Below are 15,000 nucleotides of genomic sequence, written 5' to 3'. Positions count from 1 at the left end.
AACGTTTTGTGGAGGACTTGAACACAAGAAACCGCCTTTCTTTTTCTTTTCCTGAACTTCGATACAGTCTTTTAGAGTTCAACTCAAGAAATTTTGCCGCCAGCATTCGACGAACTGAACGAGATGGAATAAGCGCGATAAAGTTTGAAGCAGCGTGATTTCACTTTTTAAGTGATGACGTTTTCGTGTAGCCATCGCCGTCGTTTTTAAGCTCGCTAATAGGGAGTTTTTGCATCGACGACGGCGACCGCAGCGAGAACATCACTTTAAAAATGGTGAATTCGCGTTTTTTCTCAATTTGTCGCCTTTATTCCAGTTCGCTGAAAATGTCAAATGTTGGGAATTTCCCTGAAGTTGATTTCTTTGGGACCTCCTTTAAGTTTGGAAGGTGAAACGCAAATTCTTCGTCGCTTGTTTACGTGTACTCCATGAAACGTAAAATTAGGCATTTTCACGTCGTAGTCGTGCAGTGACAGCCAGAAATATAGAAAAAAGAGTGATGCACGTTCAAAATTGTTGTTTTTGCTCAACAAACCTATCGCTTTTTGACGTTGTCGGTGCCGTCTCCGTCGTAAAGTCGCGTCGCGTTTAGACGATAGAAGCGATTACAGAGAGATATACGAGAACTGAAGTGTGAGGCCGTTTTAGAGTAAACTTCTCGCTTGAGGTGGCTCGGAAATGATAACTGAGAAACCCTTAAATATTACTTCTCCGTTCACGCACATCCAGGCCCGGTTTTTTCCGTTTTTAGCAAATACTTGCAGACCCAACCTACGATCAGGCGGTCCTTAGGCGAGGCAAAAAGGGGCGTTCTTTTTCCCCTTTACCCGTCCGCCGACTTTCGCGCTATCCCCGACAAAAGGACGCCCGATCGCAGGTTAAGGCACACCAGGAATTATGAGCCTAGTGATTTTTTTGCCATACGCTCGTAGCCATCACCGGTGTGGTTATGTTTGCTTTACAGCTGCTACAGCTCGTTTTGTTATCAGCGAGCCAAGAAGCCAATTAAGGCATGGCCTTGTCTTACTTCTCAGGTAAATTAGACAATGGCGAAAATAAAAATAAAAGGAATAAGGGTTTTGCTCATAATTATATTTATCACTGGAGTGTGAAAATGAAATCAACACAATGAAAGAAGTAATAATGAACTGAAAAAGAACACGGCCTGGCCCTTGCGTGCACAATTAATTATTAGGGTGGGTGATCCTAGACAGACGTGAAATTTCTTAGTGAAATAATGCGGGTGGCCTTCTTACCTCAGAGCCACGCACGGTGAGGGAAAAGTAAAATTTTGCGAATTAAAAAAGAAGAAAAATAAAAGACTGTTTGCAGTCACGATGTGAAATAACAGTGCAGCATTTTTTTCTCAGTGGAAGAATTTTAAACAAAGACAATGGCGGACTCATACCGGCGGTAAGTTTTGGAACGCAACATGTCTGCAACTGATTCTGCTAGAAATTCAGCGAAAAAAGCGACTAAACATGTAGTTAAGACATCTCCTTTATATAACTTCTTCATCATCTTTATATTTAATCCTTATTCTGGAATAAGATCTGTGCTCCGATCTCGAAATTTTACTAATGCCCAGTTTTTCAAACTGCAACAGTTACTCGGTAGCGCAAAAGACCCGATTCAGTGTTGAAATCTGCAACTTATTTTCTTTCTCTTTTACTTCCCTTTATTTGTGAAAATGATTACTGGTTGAACCCTTCAACTATAATAATCTGCTTCATCACATTTCAGCCAGAGTTAGACAAAAGTCACCCGTTTTCTCTATTGTTACGGTGCTTTCACCGCATCACCGCACATTTATGCATCAATGCTTCTCCACACTGGATCATACTGATACAAACTACACTGTAGTCATTTCAGTGCAATTAGATACTAAAAAAAGGAACTCGATATGCGTAGCCATATCGAGAGTCGATTGAGGTGGATCCCAGGAGATCTAGGCTCTCACCAGACTTGATTTGTCAGGGGGTGGACATATGATTGTCAAGGTGAATGTAGACCTGTGATCGACTGTTTATTGTCGGCAGTTGGAGTGTAGTTCCACACGGAATACACTTACCCAGACGCTCACATGCCAGCTATTTATGATATGACTCCTAGATTCCAACCCAATTATCTAATGACAATTATGCAAACATTACATTCCCGGGATTACAATGGGTAACACTAGTACGTCCAATCTACCTCTCATTTGGACAGTCTGACTAGGATGGTATTATTTTTGACAACGTCTTCCATTGCGAGAAATCAAGTGAACTAGTGAAATAGTATTATCTTAATAGGTCAAAAATTGTCGTTAGCCGCTTAAATTTGTTCCAGTTTTGTGACGCCCAAGTTTATTTCCCGCGGGTATTTTGAAGAGTAGCCTAAATATAGCAACAAGCTTTCTGATCATTCCGGTGATTGGTTTTGTTTAATCTCCCAGCTGCTTTACATAAGAACTTACTTCCATTTTCCAACACATTCATCGCCCACCTCCTCTATCAAACCAGAGACTTCCAATCCTAAGATTTCAGATTCCCCTGGCAAAGGGGGGTAGAGACCTTGACGCTGCAATGTGTCAGCTCGGTTAATTGCTGAGTAGCGAACGCGGATTAATACTTGAGTTTTCTCTGCTGAAGGCTTCGCCACTGTACCCGTATATAAGTTTTCCACACCTCCAGGCTTATAAAGAACTGCTTTCATTGTGGAATTCTCAGAGGCGGACATGATCTTAAAAATAAACGAGACGAAACTAGAGAGGGCACCTTGGGAGTGAAGCCAGCGTGTAGCCGAAAGGAGACTGGGACTTAGAATTTGACAACTTATCGACTATTTATCGATTATCGACTGTGAGATCGATTGCGGGCGCACTTTCAAGATGGCGGATGAACAAGGGGTGAATTTTGAACCTGAATCAAAACGTCCAAGAATATCCCTGGAGTCAACTAGTACAGTGAATCAAAGTGCGAATGAGGAATTGAAGACTAAGCAGACTCAATGTGAAAGCAGAGAAAAATTAAATCCCGAAAAAAGTGCATGGTTGACTTGGCCTGTTCAACACGTCAGTGAACACGTGCAAAATGATAAACTTAACAAAACAGAGGAAATCTTCAATGGGGACGAGAAGAAACCAAGTCAGGTTTCTGCTAAAACAAAACCTGGGAGTTTGAAATATGTGAGTGTATCTGAAAAGGACGTTGGAATTCTAGAATTTGTCAGCAGTTTCCGGGCTTCCATGGTGTTCTCAAGCAAAGATACGCTGATTTTATTGTGAGCGAGCGAGATCTTAAAGGGAATCTTGTGCGTTTGACAGATGGGTCGGTTCCTCAAAATGAGAAGAGCAAAGAATTTGATCTTGATATTTTGAGCGAAGAGGATAAAGACAAAATCAAGACGGTTGCCGATGATGAGGAAAAGAAAATGTCAGTGACATTATCACCTGATGATGACAAAGATCACAGGAGATTGGTTCATCGTGCAATCAGGGAAAACTTCTCAGCTTTAGGTATCTATATACAATAATATATACATTTTCTTTTCTTTCCTTCTCACTGATTTTTTTTCTTTTTTTTTTTCCCTCAGAGAGAAGGGTGGGGTGGGGGTGAGGGTGAGGTTGGTAAGAGTGAGGTAACCTTTGTCATGGTTCAATTTTATCCTTGGTGAAAATTTTATTTTGCTTTATTTTGGAGTATGGTGATGTATGTTAATCAGGTTGAAATAAAGAAAAAAAATTAAACCAACGACAAAATTGAACTACAACAGCCTTTTTGATCAATCTTGTCCCCCTCCCAGGGTCATCTCTTTCCCTCTCAGAGTGAGCAAGGAGCGGCAGAGCTAGGAGAGGCCATGAAGACAAGGTTGCTTTCGCTAACATGTCCCCAGCTTTCCTTTCTACACTTAACTGCGCTTTCCAAAAACATGTGAATTCTGAAGTTCAAAAGCCAGCTGATTTTTGTGTTCTTCGCTGCTGTCAATCATCTAAGTGAACCCCTTAGGAATTAGAAGTTTGCTTCAATGGGTTCAAAATTGATTTGTGATGGGTGGATTTCGATCCGTTTTGTGTGTTTCTGTATTTCAAGGTTCATTGCTTGTGATCGTAATTATGACTGAGAGCAGCAAAAAACGAAATTGTGAAGGCAGCTTTTGAAATGCAGAGTTCATGCGTTTTTTTGAAAAGTGCAGCAAGTTGACCTTTCTCAATTGTACACTGTTTTTCATGCTCTGCTAATTATGTTTTCTATATGCCCATTCATTTTCCTTCTCCTCGTAATAATATTCATCGAAGTACCTTTTCTATATTCAGATGGGTAACTTCCATAATCGTGTACAAAAAATGGGTAGGAAAATGGTGGGGAAAATTAGTCCCGTTGAATCCTGAGTTTTTTTAACCTCTCTGGGAAAAAGAAATTAGCCCTATTTCTGGAGGGTTTGAAAAATCTGGGACAGTGTATGACAAGGAAAGGGAAGAAGGTTTTGATTGAAATTATGGGGCATTAAAAAACTGAGGGTTTAGAATTAAGCCAGGGTTCCTTTGTTAGTATTTTAGTGAAATACCCTAACAAAAATCAGTTTGTTATTGGTTAGTATATTTAAACTGCATGCTGCTGGTGATGAGAAAAATGATAATCAATTTTTGCTCAGGTATTACATGTAGTCCTAGAGAGCTATTATGATGTTCTTTCATGAAAGTCCACTGCTTTTACGTTATGCTGTAGTCATTTGAACGCTATATTTTAGTCAATTTTTTAGAAGTTTCTTTAAAGGTTTACGCAGAATTTGTTAATGTGCAAAAGTATGTAATTTAGTTTTCATCATTTGTTCATTGCTTGTACATTATAGGAATTGATTGTGACTGATAAATCAAAAGTTGAATTATCAAAGCTACATTTTCTTGAATGAAAAACACGGTCTTTTGTCCTCAGTTTAGCCCCCGGAAAGCTGAAGATCGCATTGTAGGGCTTTGAAATTTCAAAATTTTCTGGGGTAGCACATGACTCCCCAGACACCCCCCCTCCCCCCTAGAAAAAGGGGACTAATGGCCCGTTGTTGATACAGTCGGTTACTCTATTCAAAGTTGCTGGCTACGTCAATTTTTATTGAAAGCACCAGCTGGTATACAATGATTATAACGTACTTTGATTTGGTCTTAACATTAAAGAATTCCTGTAGTTCACTTTATTTTATTAAGTCATTCATCTTTATATTTAACATACATGTATACATTTTTCCAGCCTATAGTCACAGCAAGGAACGATAATATTTCCTTGAGTTACAGTTTTAGAATCAACACTTATCATAATAATTCTTTTGTCTATTCTAGACAGTGACACAGTTGATGTTGGTAGCCAAAATGCGGTGAGACTTTTCCATAAACAAGACACTACTACTGGCAATCGAAGAGGCACAAGGTGGCCATCAGAGCTTGAGAATTATTGTTGGTTTGTCCTTTATAAGGGAAACAAAGACACTATGGATGCCATCAACCTGTTGAGCAAACTCCTGAAGATCAAACCAGGCATGTTTGGTTATGCTGGAACAAAAGATAGTAGGGCTATCACCACTCAGTGGGTCTCTGTCTACAGGGTCAGGGCTGAACAGTTACAGAATCTTAACAGCACCCTAAGGAATTTGTGTGTTGGGAACTTTAGATATTGTAAAGAGCCTCTAAAACTTGGTTCTCTGTCAGGAAATCAGTTTATTGTCACACTTCGCAATGTTACTGGAGATCATAGTACAATTGAGGAGAGTTTGGAGTCATTAAAGGTCAATGGTTTTATCAACTACTTTGGTCTGCAACGGTTTGGAACCACATCAGTTCCAACACATAAAATAGGTAACTACCATGTTGTTTTTTTTTTTTTTTCTTCTGCTTTTTTTAAATTTCCTTTCACACAGCCACAAGGAACAACCTCATTGATACCTATATGTGAGATGTCTGTAATGTATGCAAATTCTATTTGAGACAACAAGCACCTTGTACCCTAACCCACATTATCATGTCATTAACCACCCCCCCCCCTCCCCTTCCCCCACCCTGGGTGAGAAAGAAGGCTAAAAAGCCTTAGTTATTTGGGGAAGAAGCATGAGTATATTTTCTTATTCTTCAGTTGGTTTGTCACCTTGTTTGTAACCTTGTAGCCACGTGGCAACTGGATAGTCTTGTTGGTGGTCAATGAAACTATTTTTTTACAAATAATTTGCATGAAAAGTTAATGGATTTAAGTTTGTTCATGACCACCAACATGGCTGCCATGACTTCATTTGGAAACCAGCGATACTTTGCCCTGTGCACTTGCACACTGTCACATGACCTTGAAACAATAAAATGACCTTGAGAGAACAAGTTGTAATACTTATAAAATAATCCCCTCAAAATGGGTTCTGTTTGTGCCCTCATGCCACATTGCATTGAATCTGTTCCCAAGTGACTGTGGCACAATAGTGCTCCTGAGAACAATGTTATTCAGTCAGTAACACATGCCACAGGCGGTTTGGTAGAAATAGTGACAGAGTTGTTCCATTAGGAATCGAACCTGTGACCTTCTGGTTACTAGTCGGGATGCCATCACATTCCCATCATTTGGTTACTAGTCGGGATGCCATCACATTCCCATCATTTGGTTACTAGTCTGGATGCCATCACATTCCCATCATTGAACATAAGCAGGGTGTTTGTTACATGAACGTAGTTTAGTGGCCTTACAAGTAGCTCTTACGAGTCTCCTGTAGCTTTTTGGTACAGCATCTGGACTAGTAAACCAGAAGGTCACAGGGGGTACTTGGATTTTTTTCTTTCAAGTAGCCTGTGTCACTGACTCAGAGCTCAGTCATAGCGATATTCCACTGATATTGTTACCTCTACGTCTTGCGTCCCTGACGCATGAAAATCCCAAAAGGCAGAAAACAATTTATGGCATGCATCCCGTAGGATGTAAAGATTGATCAATTGATCTGAAAATGTATATTTGTACAAATATCCGGCCTGTAATTATGGTTGTTGTTTAATGATGCATATTTCTCTTAGCCTTTGTTGTGCTTTAAAATAGAAGGACTATATTCTAATTTCAGTATACTGTAAATAAAGAGTTTTGGAGTCTGTCTTCAGATTACAGTGAAACCTGTATTAAGTGGACACTGTATTAAGCAGACACCCTCTATTAAGCGGACAGTAGCCGAAGTCCCCAAATTTATTTCCCTTATTTACCTCAAATGAAACCTTTACTAAGCGGACACCTCTATTAAGCGGACGCGGACACCTAAAAGTACCTGAAATGGTCATTTCTATTGTTGCCAACCTGTATTAAACGGACACTTGTAATTAAATTCCACCACCCAACATGCCAGACACCGGAAATGCGAAAGATTGCCTCGAATTGCCACCCACAAATTTTTCGATTTTTACATTAAAAAACGTGACTTGACGAACTTATTTGATTAGTTTCACAGTACATGATTGTTTTCTATTTCGTTTTGTTTGTATAGAGCTTGTTTCACTCATCTAATTTCTTCAAATTTGAGTTGTAATTCATGTTTATGGTACTATGATCAATTGGTTCACTTTGATTAAGAAATTAATGCAAACGTCTACCGTCAAAGTCTCTGGGAGTATTATAAACGCTTCCACTGTTCATTTGAATGGCATTTGACACCTCATTTTACATTATATATCGAAACCTATATTAGGCGGACACCCTGTATTAAGCGGACACTACAGCATTCCCCGAGGGTGTCCGCTTAATACAGGTTTCACTGTAACCGTTTGGTTACATATTTTAATTTCAGATTCATTTTTTTTAACAGGGACTTATGATTTTTTAGAAGATGAGTCCCAGGACTCACCATAACTATTTGTAACAAATCACTGATATTCTAGTCCTAGCTGTATGTAGGATGTTTGTCACATGAACCTAGTTTAGTGACCTTAGCTCAGTCTTCTGTGGCTCAGTGGTAGAGCATCGGGACTAGTAACCAGAAGGTCCTACTTGCAGGTTTGACTCCTGTTGGGCGTACTCGGATGTTTTCTTCCAAACTGCCTGTGTCATCGACTGAATAACATCTTCCTCATCTATTCACCAGGCTTAAAATAGTATTATTATTCACCATCACATTTCTATCAATAGTTCTCCTGTTTTGAGGGAGGAGCTTACTTCACTTTCTAACCCAGTGCCGGATCCAGACCTTTAGATAAGGGGGGAGCAGTTTGGTCCAAAAGTAAGGGTGGGGGGGGCCCTCCCCTGGGTCCACCACTGTAACCATACATGTTTTTAATGCAACACTTCCAGGTCTTGCATTGCTTCTAAGCAAATGGTCAGAAGCGATTGATCTCCTTCTAAATCCACGCGATGGGGAACCAGATGACTTAAGAACAGCTCGTCAGCATTGGAAGGACACTAAGAATGCCAAAGAAACTCTGACAAAGATCCCCAGAGGGAAGTGTATAGAGAGTGATCTCTTACAGGGTTTGGTTAGACATTGCCCATCAGGACTGGTCAATGCTTTGCAGAGTATCTCCAGGAACACAAGACTCATGTATGTTCATGCCTATCAGAGCTATGTGTGGAACTCCATGGCCTCTAAACGTATTAAGGTATTTGTGACGTTGTCTATTATTATTTTCAGTGATTCTTCTAGTAATTTTAAGTTTTACTACTAAAAGATCGTGCATGCTTTCACTGATAATCCAAGATGCGGTTACTGTAAGAGCTTAGCCATTCAGACATTAAGCTGATTATTTAAAAAACACAAATAGGCCGACCTACATAAAAAAAAGCCAAAGGTGACATAGCGGGTATGTTAGGCTTTCTTATAGTACATACATGTATACATAAATAATTGTTCTTGCATGATATCATGCGCATATCCGGATAAAAGTCAGAATTTGTTTTAATGCCAGTTTAGAGATTTTAACCACATGACTGAAATATTTTTAAAAAGCGTGAACTCGAAAATATTGATCCAATGAAAAGTTTTGAAGAGACTACTAGGTACACGTGTATAGAAACTAGTATTTCCCGTGCTCTGTTAATACCAAAGTACAAAATATTTTTGCTTTTACTTCGTGTTCGCGGACACAGATGACGTAAAACAAAAGACCTCTTTATTTTCTGTATTTTTCAACTGCGTGCGGTGGACATGAATTTGTGCAAAGAGCAAGCACCATTTGAAAATATGCTATCCAAAAAATTCAAACTAGGCAACGAGTAGTTCCTTTTCCCTGAAAGGATTAGTATCGAGCTAGCGACATACGCCAGCGCGCGTGAAAGACGCCTCCTGCGAGGAAAGGCGAGAGGCGTGTGACGTTTGTGGAAAGCTCTTGCCGTTGGGTATTAAGCTCACTCTACTCTCCTGGAGTGAAATCAGTAAGATACGCGTCGTCGAAATTCAACTAAAAACACGGATTTTGGGCCAGCTATGTAAAACGTTGTAGGAACAAATATGGAATAGCCACCTTGGCCAACGATCTTGTAATCTCTACTGAGCAAGAAATTGTTAATGCCAATACAGTCAAACCTCTTTAATACGGACACCAAAGGCACAGAACCAATTGTCCGCTTTACAGAGGTGTCCGTATTATAGAGGTAGGGAAGGTATGATTTTTGGCATTCCTGGGACCAAACGAACTGTTCTTAATAGAGAGGTGTGTCTGTTGCAGGTGTCGAATTAATCTTACAGCAACTGGAAACGTCGCCACACCTGTTGAAACTGAGATTGCTTGTCGGATGAACGGCTATAGCTTTGGTATATTCACAAGGGCGTTTTGTCCAGTGAACTGAGTTCGTACTTTTTCTTAACGAAGGGATGGGGTGCGTCAAGAGAAAAGTTCGGGGAAAGGTTGCTCTCTTTAGGGGGGTGGGTTATATTTGTTGATATCAGGAGTTCTGGCCTGGATAGAGTCGTTGTAAAGCTATTTTTTCTTCGGGGTATCGTTTTACCGGAAGCTGAGCAAGGAAAAGTCAGTGGTGCATTTATGGAATAATAATAGAGATTCTTATGGTCTAACAGTGCGAAGATTAGACTTCCGGTAAGGTGGCAACGATCAAGGCCCGCATTATAATTCATAATAATTGAAGATCATGATGTGGAAAAAGCGACTGAGATCGTGGATGCCATGCAATCCTCTCCGGTGGGGGCGGCGTACCTGGCCTTAACGGTTGCCCCTGCGACAGAAGGCAAGCATACCCAGATTGTCCACGGGTTGCTAAATGAGACCGTCCCTTTCTTAGTACCCGTTCCCTGTCTTATAATTAGACCCGGGCAAATTTCTCGAGATTACACCATCATTTTGGGCTTAAAGCTTCCAAAGTCCAACAATAATAGCCCATGTTCGCGACGGTTTTTTAAGTTAGTCAAGTTCTTAAACCAGGCCTTAAATGGCCAGTTTTAAGTGTCGATAACAGTTAAAAAGGCGTACAAGCCTCATGCAAAAGACAATGTGAAGGAAGTGCACATCGGTGATGGGGAAAAAAGAGCAGCCCACAGTTATTTAGGGGTGGATCTTTCGAAACATTTTATATACTCTTGGACAGATATGCATTGTTTAAAGTTCTGGACAAACCAGGTGTAAATTTACAGTAACAAACTGTTAAATATACATCAGCAAGATTTTTTACGAATCCTATTTTTCGCTGGAGACTATCGTTTACTGTCTGGTCACGCAATCAAAGGTAACGTACCTTCCCACGTTTGTTTACTCACCTTTCGCTCAGCAATACACTGCGTTCCACAAAGGACCCAAATTGCGCTAGAAATGTTTTGCTATTCGGCCCACTTTTTATCTCAGGTAAGGCACTGCAAAGCTGATTCACTTAGGAAGATTCGAGGGAGAATTATTTCTTGATGTTATTCTGATTTCGCAGTCACGGGAAAACAGACCCCGGGAAACAGACCTAGACTCAGGTCCACTCGCAGACGCCATGCTGCAATCTACAAGATCTCAAGAACAGAAATTAGCCATTGAACGGCCTCTCCTTTTGAAGACTGCGTGTATTTCATTAAAGCAGGTACATAGTAAAAGAATCTTGTTAGTTTCCCACTTTTAACGAGCTCAGATCGATGCATAAAACTAAGGTGACGTGCACGTGTCAATTGACCCTGGGGTCAATTAGCGGTTGTTTGGGGCAAAATAACCTAAAAATAATCAATCTATTTTACAAGCGTTCGCAAGAACACCAGACTAACTTTCAGACAATGTTGAAGTACTATATCTCATTGGGTAGTAAGCGTGATTTGGGGTGATTTGGAGAATTCCCCCATATAGAAAATTCGATTTTGGTTTTAGCGGTAAATTGTTGTATTTATAAGTCTACCTGGAGTTTTGAAAACCGGGTTGCCTGAAATCTTAAGTCAAGTCCAGCACATTGCAGGCAATCTTTCAAAACTTAATTTGCTTAAAGCCCTGATACTTTTAGTGTAAAAATAACAATCTCGCTCTTCAGGACTAACCACCCTCACCTGTTAACCATGGGCTCCAAATAACTTCCTGGAATTGACAGAAATCAGTGCAAATTCCAGAAAACTTGCACGAGGGGGGCAACAGCCTGGCCCGTAGGGACGGGCTGTTGCCCCCAACAACAGATTGAGGGGGGCTTCCGTCAAACTAAGTGTCATGTTGTTGATCAGTCATGGGGCTATCATGTGGTATGCATTTGGGGTAGCCTGGTTAAATTCCGGGGGGTGGGGTTGTTGTAAAGACTATGCTTTGTGCTAGAGTGCAAATTTGCTGAGTTTTTGTACCTGGGCTTACCCTTGTCTTTCAAAGTTGAATGTCTCCCTCAAATAAAGAGGGGGTTGTGTCTGGCTGGGTGTCATGTTGTTGCACAGACACAGGGCTATCATGTGGTATGCATTTGGGGTAGCCTGTTAAATTCCACGGGGGTGGAGTTGTTGTAAAGACTATGCTTTGTGCTAGAGTGCAGATTTGCTGAGTTTTTGTACCTGGGCTTACCCCTGTCTTTCAAAGCTCAATGTCTCTCTCAAATAAAGAGGGGGTTGTGTCTAGCTGGGTGTCCTGTTGTTGCACAGACACAGGGCTATCATGTGGTATGCATTTGGGGTAGCCTGGTTAAATTCCAGGGGGGTGGGGTTGTTGTAAAGACTAGGCTTTGTGCTAGAGTGCAGATTTGCTGAGTTTTTGTACCTGGGCTTACCCCTGTCTTTCAAAGCTCAATGTCTCCCTCAAATAAAGGGGGGGTTGTGTCTCTGGGTGTCATGTTGTTGCACAGATACGGGGCTATCGTCTGGTATGCATTTGGGGTAGCCTGGTTAAATTCCAGGGGAGTGGGGTTGTTGTAAAGTTTGATGTGTTTTTGCACTCTTATGCAGTTTGTTTGTGCTGTTTGCATGCAAGCAATGACCTACTCTGTTGATAATGTTCCTAGTCAGCAAGCAGTTGAACTACTGGGTTTAGAACTTGGTTTTGTTGAGCAGTGTTCGCTTAGATTGTTTTTGGGAGACCAGCTTCAATTAAAAATGGGGTGAACTGGGGAATTGGCTTTGCAATCGGTGACACGGACACTAAAACTTGCTTCTTAAAATGCCTTATTTTCCAGATTAATGAGGAAAACTTCACTTTTGTTACCTTAAGGACAGACGATTCTATCAAATGGAAGCTCATGTATTCAATAATTTCTTTTTGAGGTGAGATTTTACTTTTCAAGTAACAAGGGCCATCAAATTAACAATCAGTGCGAGAGACTGACATTTTTTAGTAGCCCGGTTTTCAAAAAACCAGGTATAAGTATTATGCAAATTACGTTTCAAAATTCTGCTGGTTCGTCGATATTTTATACTCTAAATCTAAAAAATGTGCCGTTCAGAAATTGTTAGATATCTGCTTTAGAGATTTAAGTGGAAGATTGCCAATATATTCGCTTGTTATGAAAGTCAGCTCAATTCTGTCACTGGGCTATTTTCCCGAGTTCGGCGGCTAATTTTAGGCCCGCTGACCGTTGAAATCGAAAATCTCAAATAATTCCCAAAGTCGGCCGCATTTTGAAATTTAAACGTCAGCAGTGTTATAAACTCATTAAAACCTTTTTAAAGACTGAAAATGAGGGTAAGTTAGTTTTTGAGCTGTGGCCACGATTTGCCGATTTTGCTCGATTTTTCTGTGCATTCGCTCTTAACTTTCTGGAGTAATCTGGCTCTTAATATCGTTTCAACTATACGCAATGACCTTTGTTTTACCTTCTATTTTGGAAGCCATTTTCAATCCGGAATTTAAAAAGTCCGGGAAAATCCGGTAGTGCCAGGCTCCCGCGCGGCATGAAATTAGGCAATGAGTTCAACCAACAATGCAAATGTAATAGAACGCGTGTTAAATAACAAAACCGTCTTTAATTATTTATTTGTAAGTAACAATATAAATGTCCGCTAACTAATGTGTCGAACGGCTGCTTTGGCTTCGAGTGTGACATTCTTGAACACAACTGATATAAATAATTTCGCAATAAACTAACCCAACAAAAACATGGAGCACTGTTTCAAGTTTCTCACCTTTGAGATATTTCCCAGTTCACTTTTTCTGATCCTTGAATCAAATAAAATAATCGGGATTTCGCAATAAACTAATCCTACAAACACATGGACCACTGTTTATTAAATCCTGAATACCTTAATATAGAACAAAACCCAGTTATTTCACGTTAGCACCTTTCTTGTTTTTGACTGGGTTTTGAAATATTTGAGCTATTCCTGATGTGGTTTGAATGGATTTCAGTGTGCACCGGGAGACGTTTCAAGAAAAAGAACGTTGTCTCGCGTGGCCATATCAAGCCCAACTGCGTAACGCCGATCGTAAGCGCAAAGTCACCAGCGCGTGTAAATCATAATAAACAACTCACAATAGCCAATCTCAACACCGAGTCTCTTAAAAACCGACAACACTTTCACGAGATAAGCGAAATGGTGCTAGAGAAGAAATATGACGTTCTTACGATCTCGGAGACATGGTTTAACTCGACTATTACCAACATTAGTGTCGAGATTGAAGGTTACCAGATATTCAGGTTGCTTGGGGAAGTCCGGCGCTGGGGTCTGTGCTTATGTCAGACATGGCTTAAAGGGTAGGATCCTCAAGGACTTGGCTGGCATCGGCGAATCAGGTCTGCATCAACTCTGGCTACAAATCCAGAACAAGAAAATGCGTTCGATCCTGCTGTGCATTGTTTACAGACCTCCGGACATAGGCCTTCCTGTCTTGAGAATGAGCTTATGCCAGTGTATGTGAAGGCCTTATCCAGTAACAAGGACATCGTACTGACTGGGGATGCAAACTGTGATCTGCTATTTAAAAACCCTAGGGGTGACACTCTTCGGTCTTTCTGTGCTTCCGTAAACGCCCGCCAGTTGATAGACAAACCTACTAGGGTTACTATGACGTCACGTAGCCTTTTGGATGTCGTCATGGTATCTAACAAGGACATAGTCAAGACCAGTGGTGTTCTGGACCTCACCATTAGCGACCACTACCTAGTGTATGTTGTCCTCAACATGAAAGTGCCTAAGCCTCCACCCACCTACATCACAACCGGCAGTTTCAAAAACTATACCGCTGACCAGTTCTCCAGTGACATCGCACAAGTGCCCTGGGAAACTGTGGAATTAATGGACTCAGTGGATGACAGAGTGAACGCTTTTAACGACCTTTTTCTAACATGCCTCGATAATCATGCCCCAATAAAAACTCTGAAATTAAAGCGCAAGTCAAATTCATCCATCACAGCTGAAATCAAGAAACGGATAAGGACAAGGAATAAGCTTCATAAGAGGGTGCGTAAGAGCGGAAGCCACGAGGACTGGAAAGTGTTTGCGAACTTGAGGCGGGAGATTAAACAATCTATCCGACAAGCAGAAAGAGAATACTTCACACAATAAGTTATTACAAACAAAGGTAATACTGGCTCCCTGTGGAAAACCATACGTCGGGCTCTCCCCAATAAACCTAGCCAGCTTCCGCGATATACAAGGGATACCGACGTCCTGGCGAATGAGTTCAATCGATTTTTC

At 40.8% G+C, this 15,000-nt stretch overlaps 2 pseudogenes; one reads left to right on the top strand and one right to left on the bottom strand.

The window, feature by feature from the left end:
- Nucleotides 1-2,826, bottom strand: part of LOC140928261 (quinone oxidoreductase PIG3 pseudogene) — a 5,696-nt pseudogene extending 2,870 nt beyond the window's left edge.
- The window catches only part of LOC140928252 (pseudouridylate synthase 7 homolog), a 97,930-nt pseudogene continuing 85,600 nt past the window's right edge, over nucleotides 2,671-15,000 (top strand).

This window comes from Porites lutea, chromosome 1 (genome assembly GCF_958299795.1).
Source record: "Porites lutea chromosome 1, jaPorLute2.1, whole genome shotgun sequence".
NCBI lineage: Eukaryota > Metazoa > Cnidaria > Anthozoa > Scleractinia > Poritidae > Porites > Porites lutea.
This window is presented reverse-complemented; position numbering and strand designations above follow the sequence as displayed.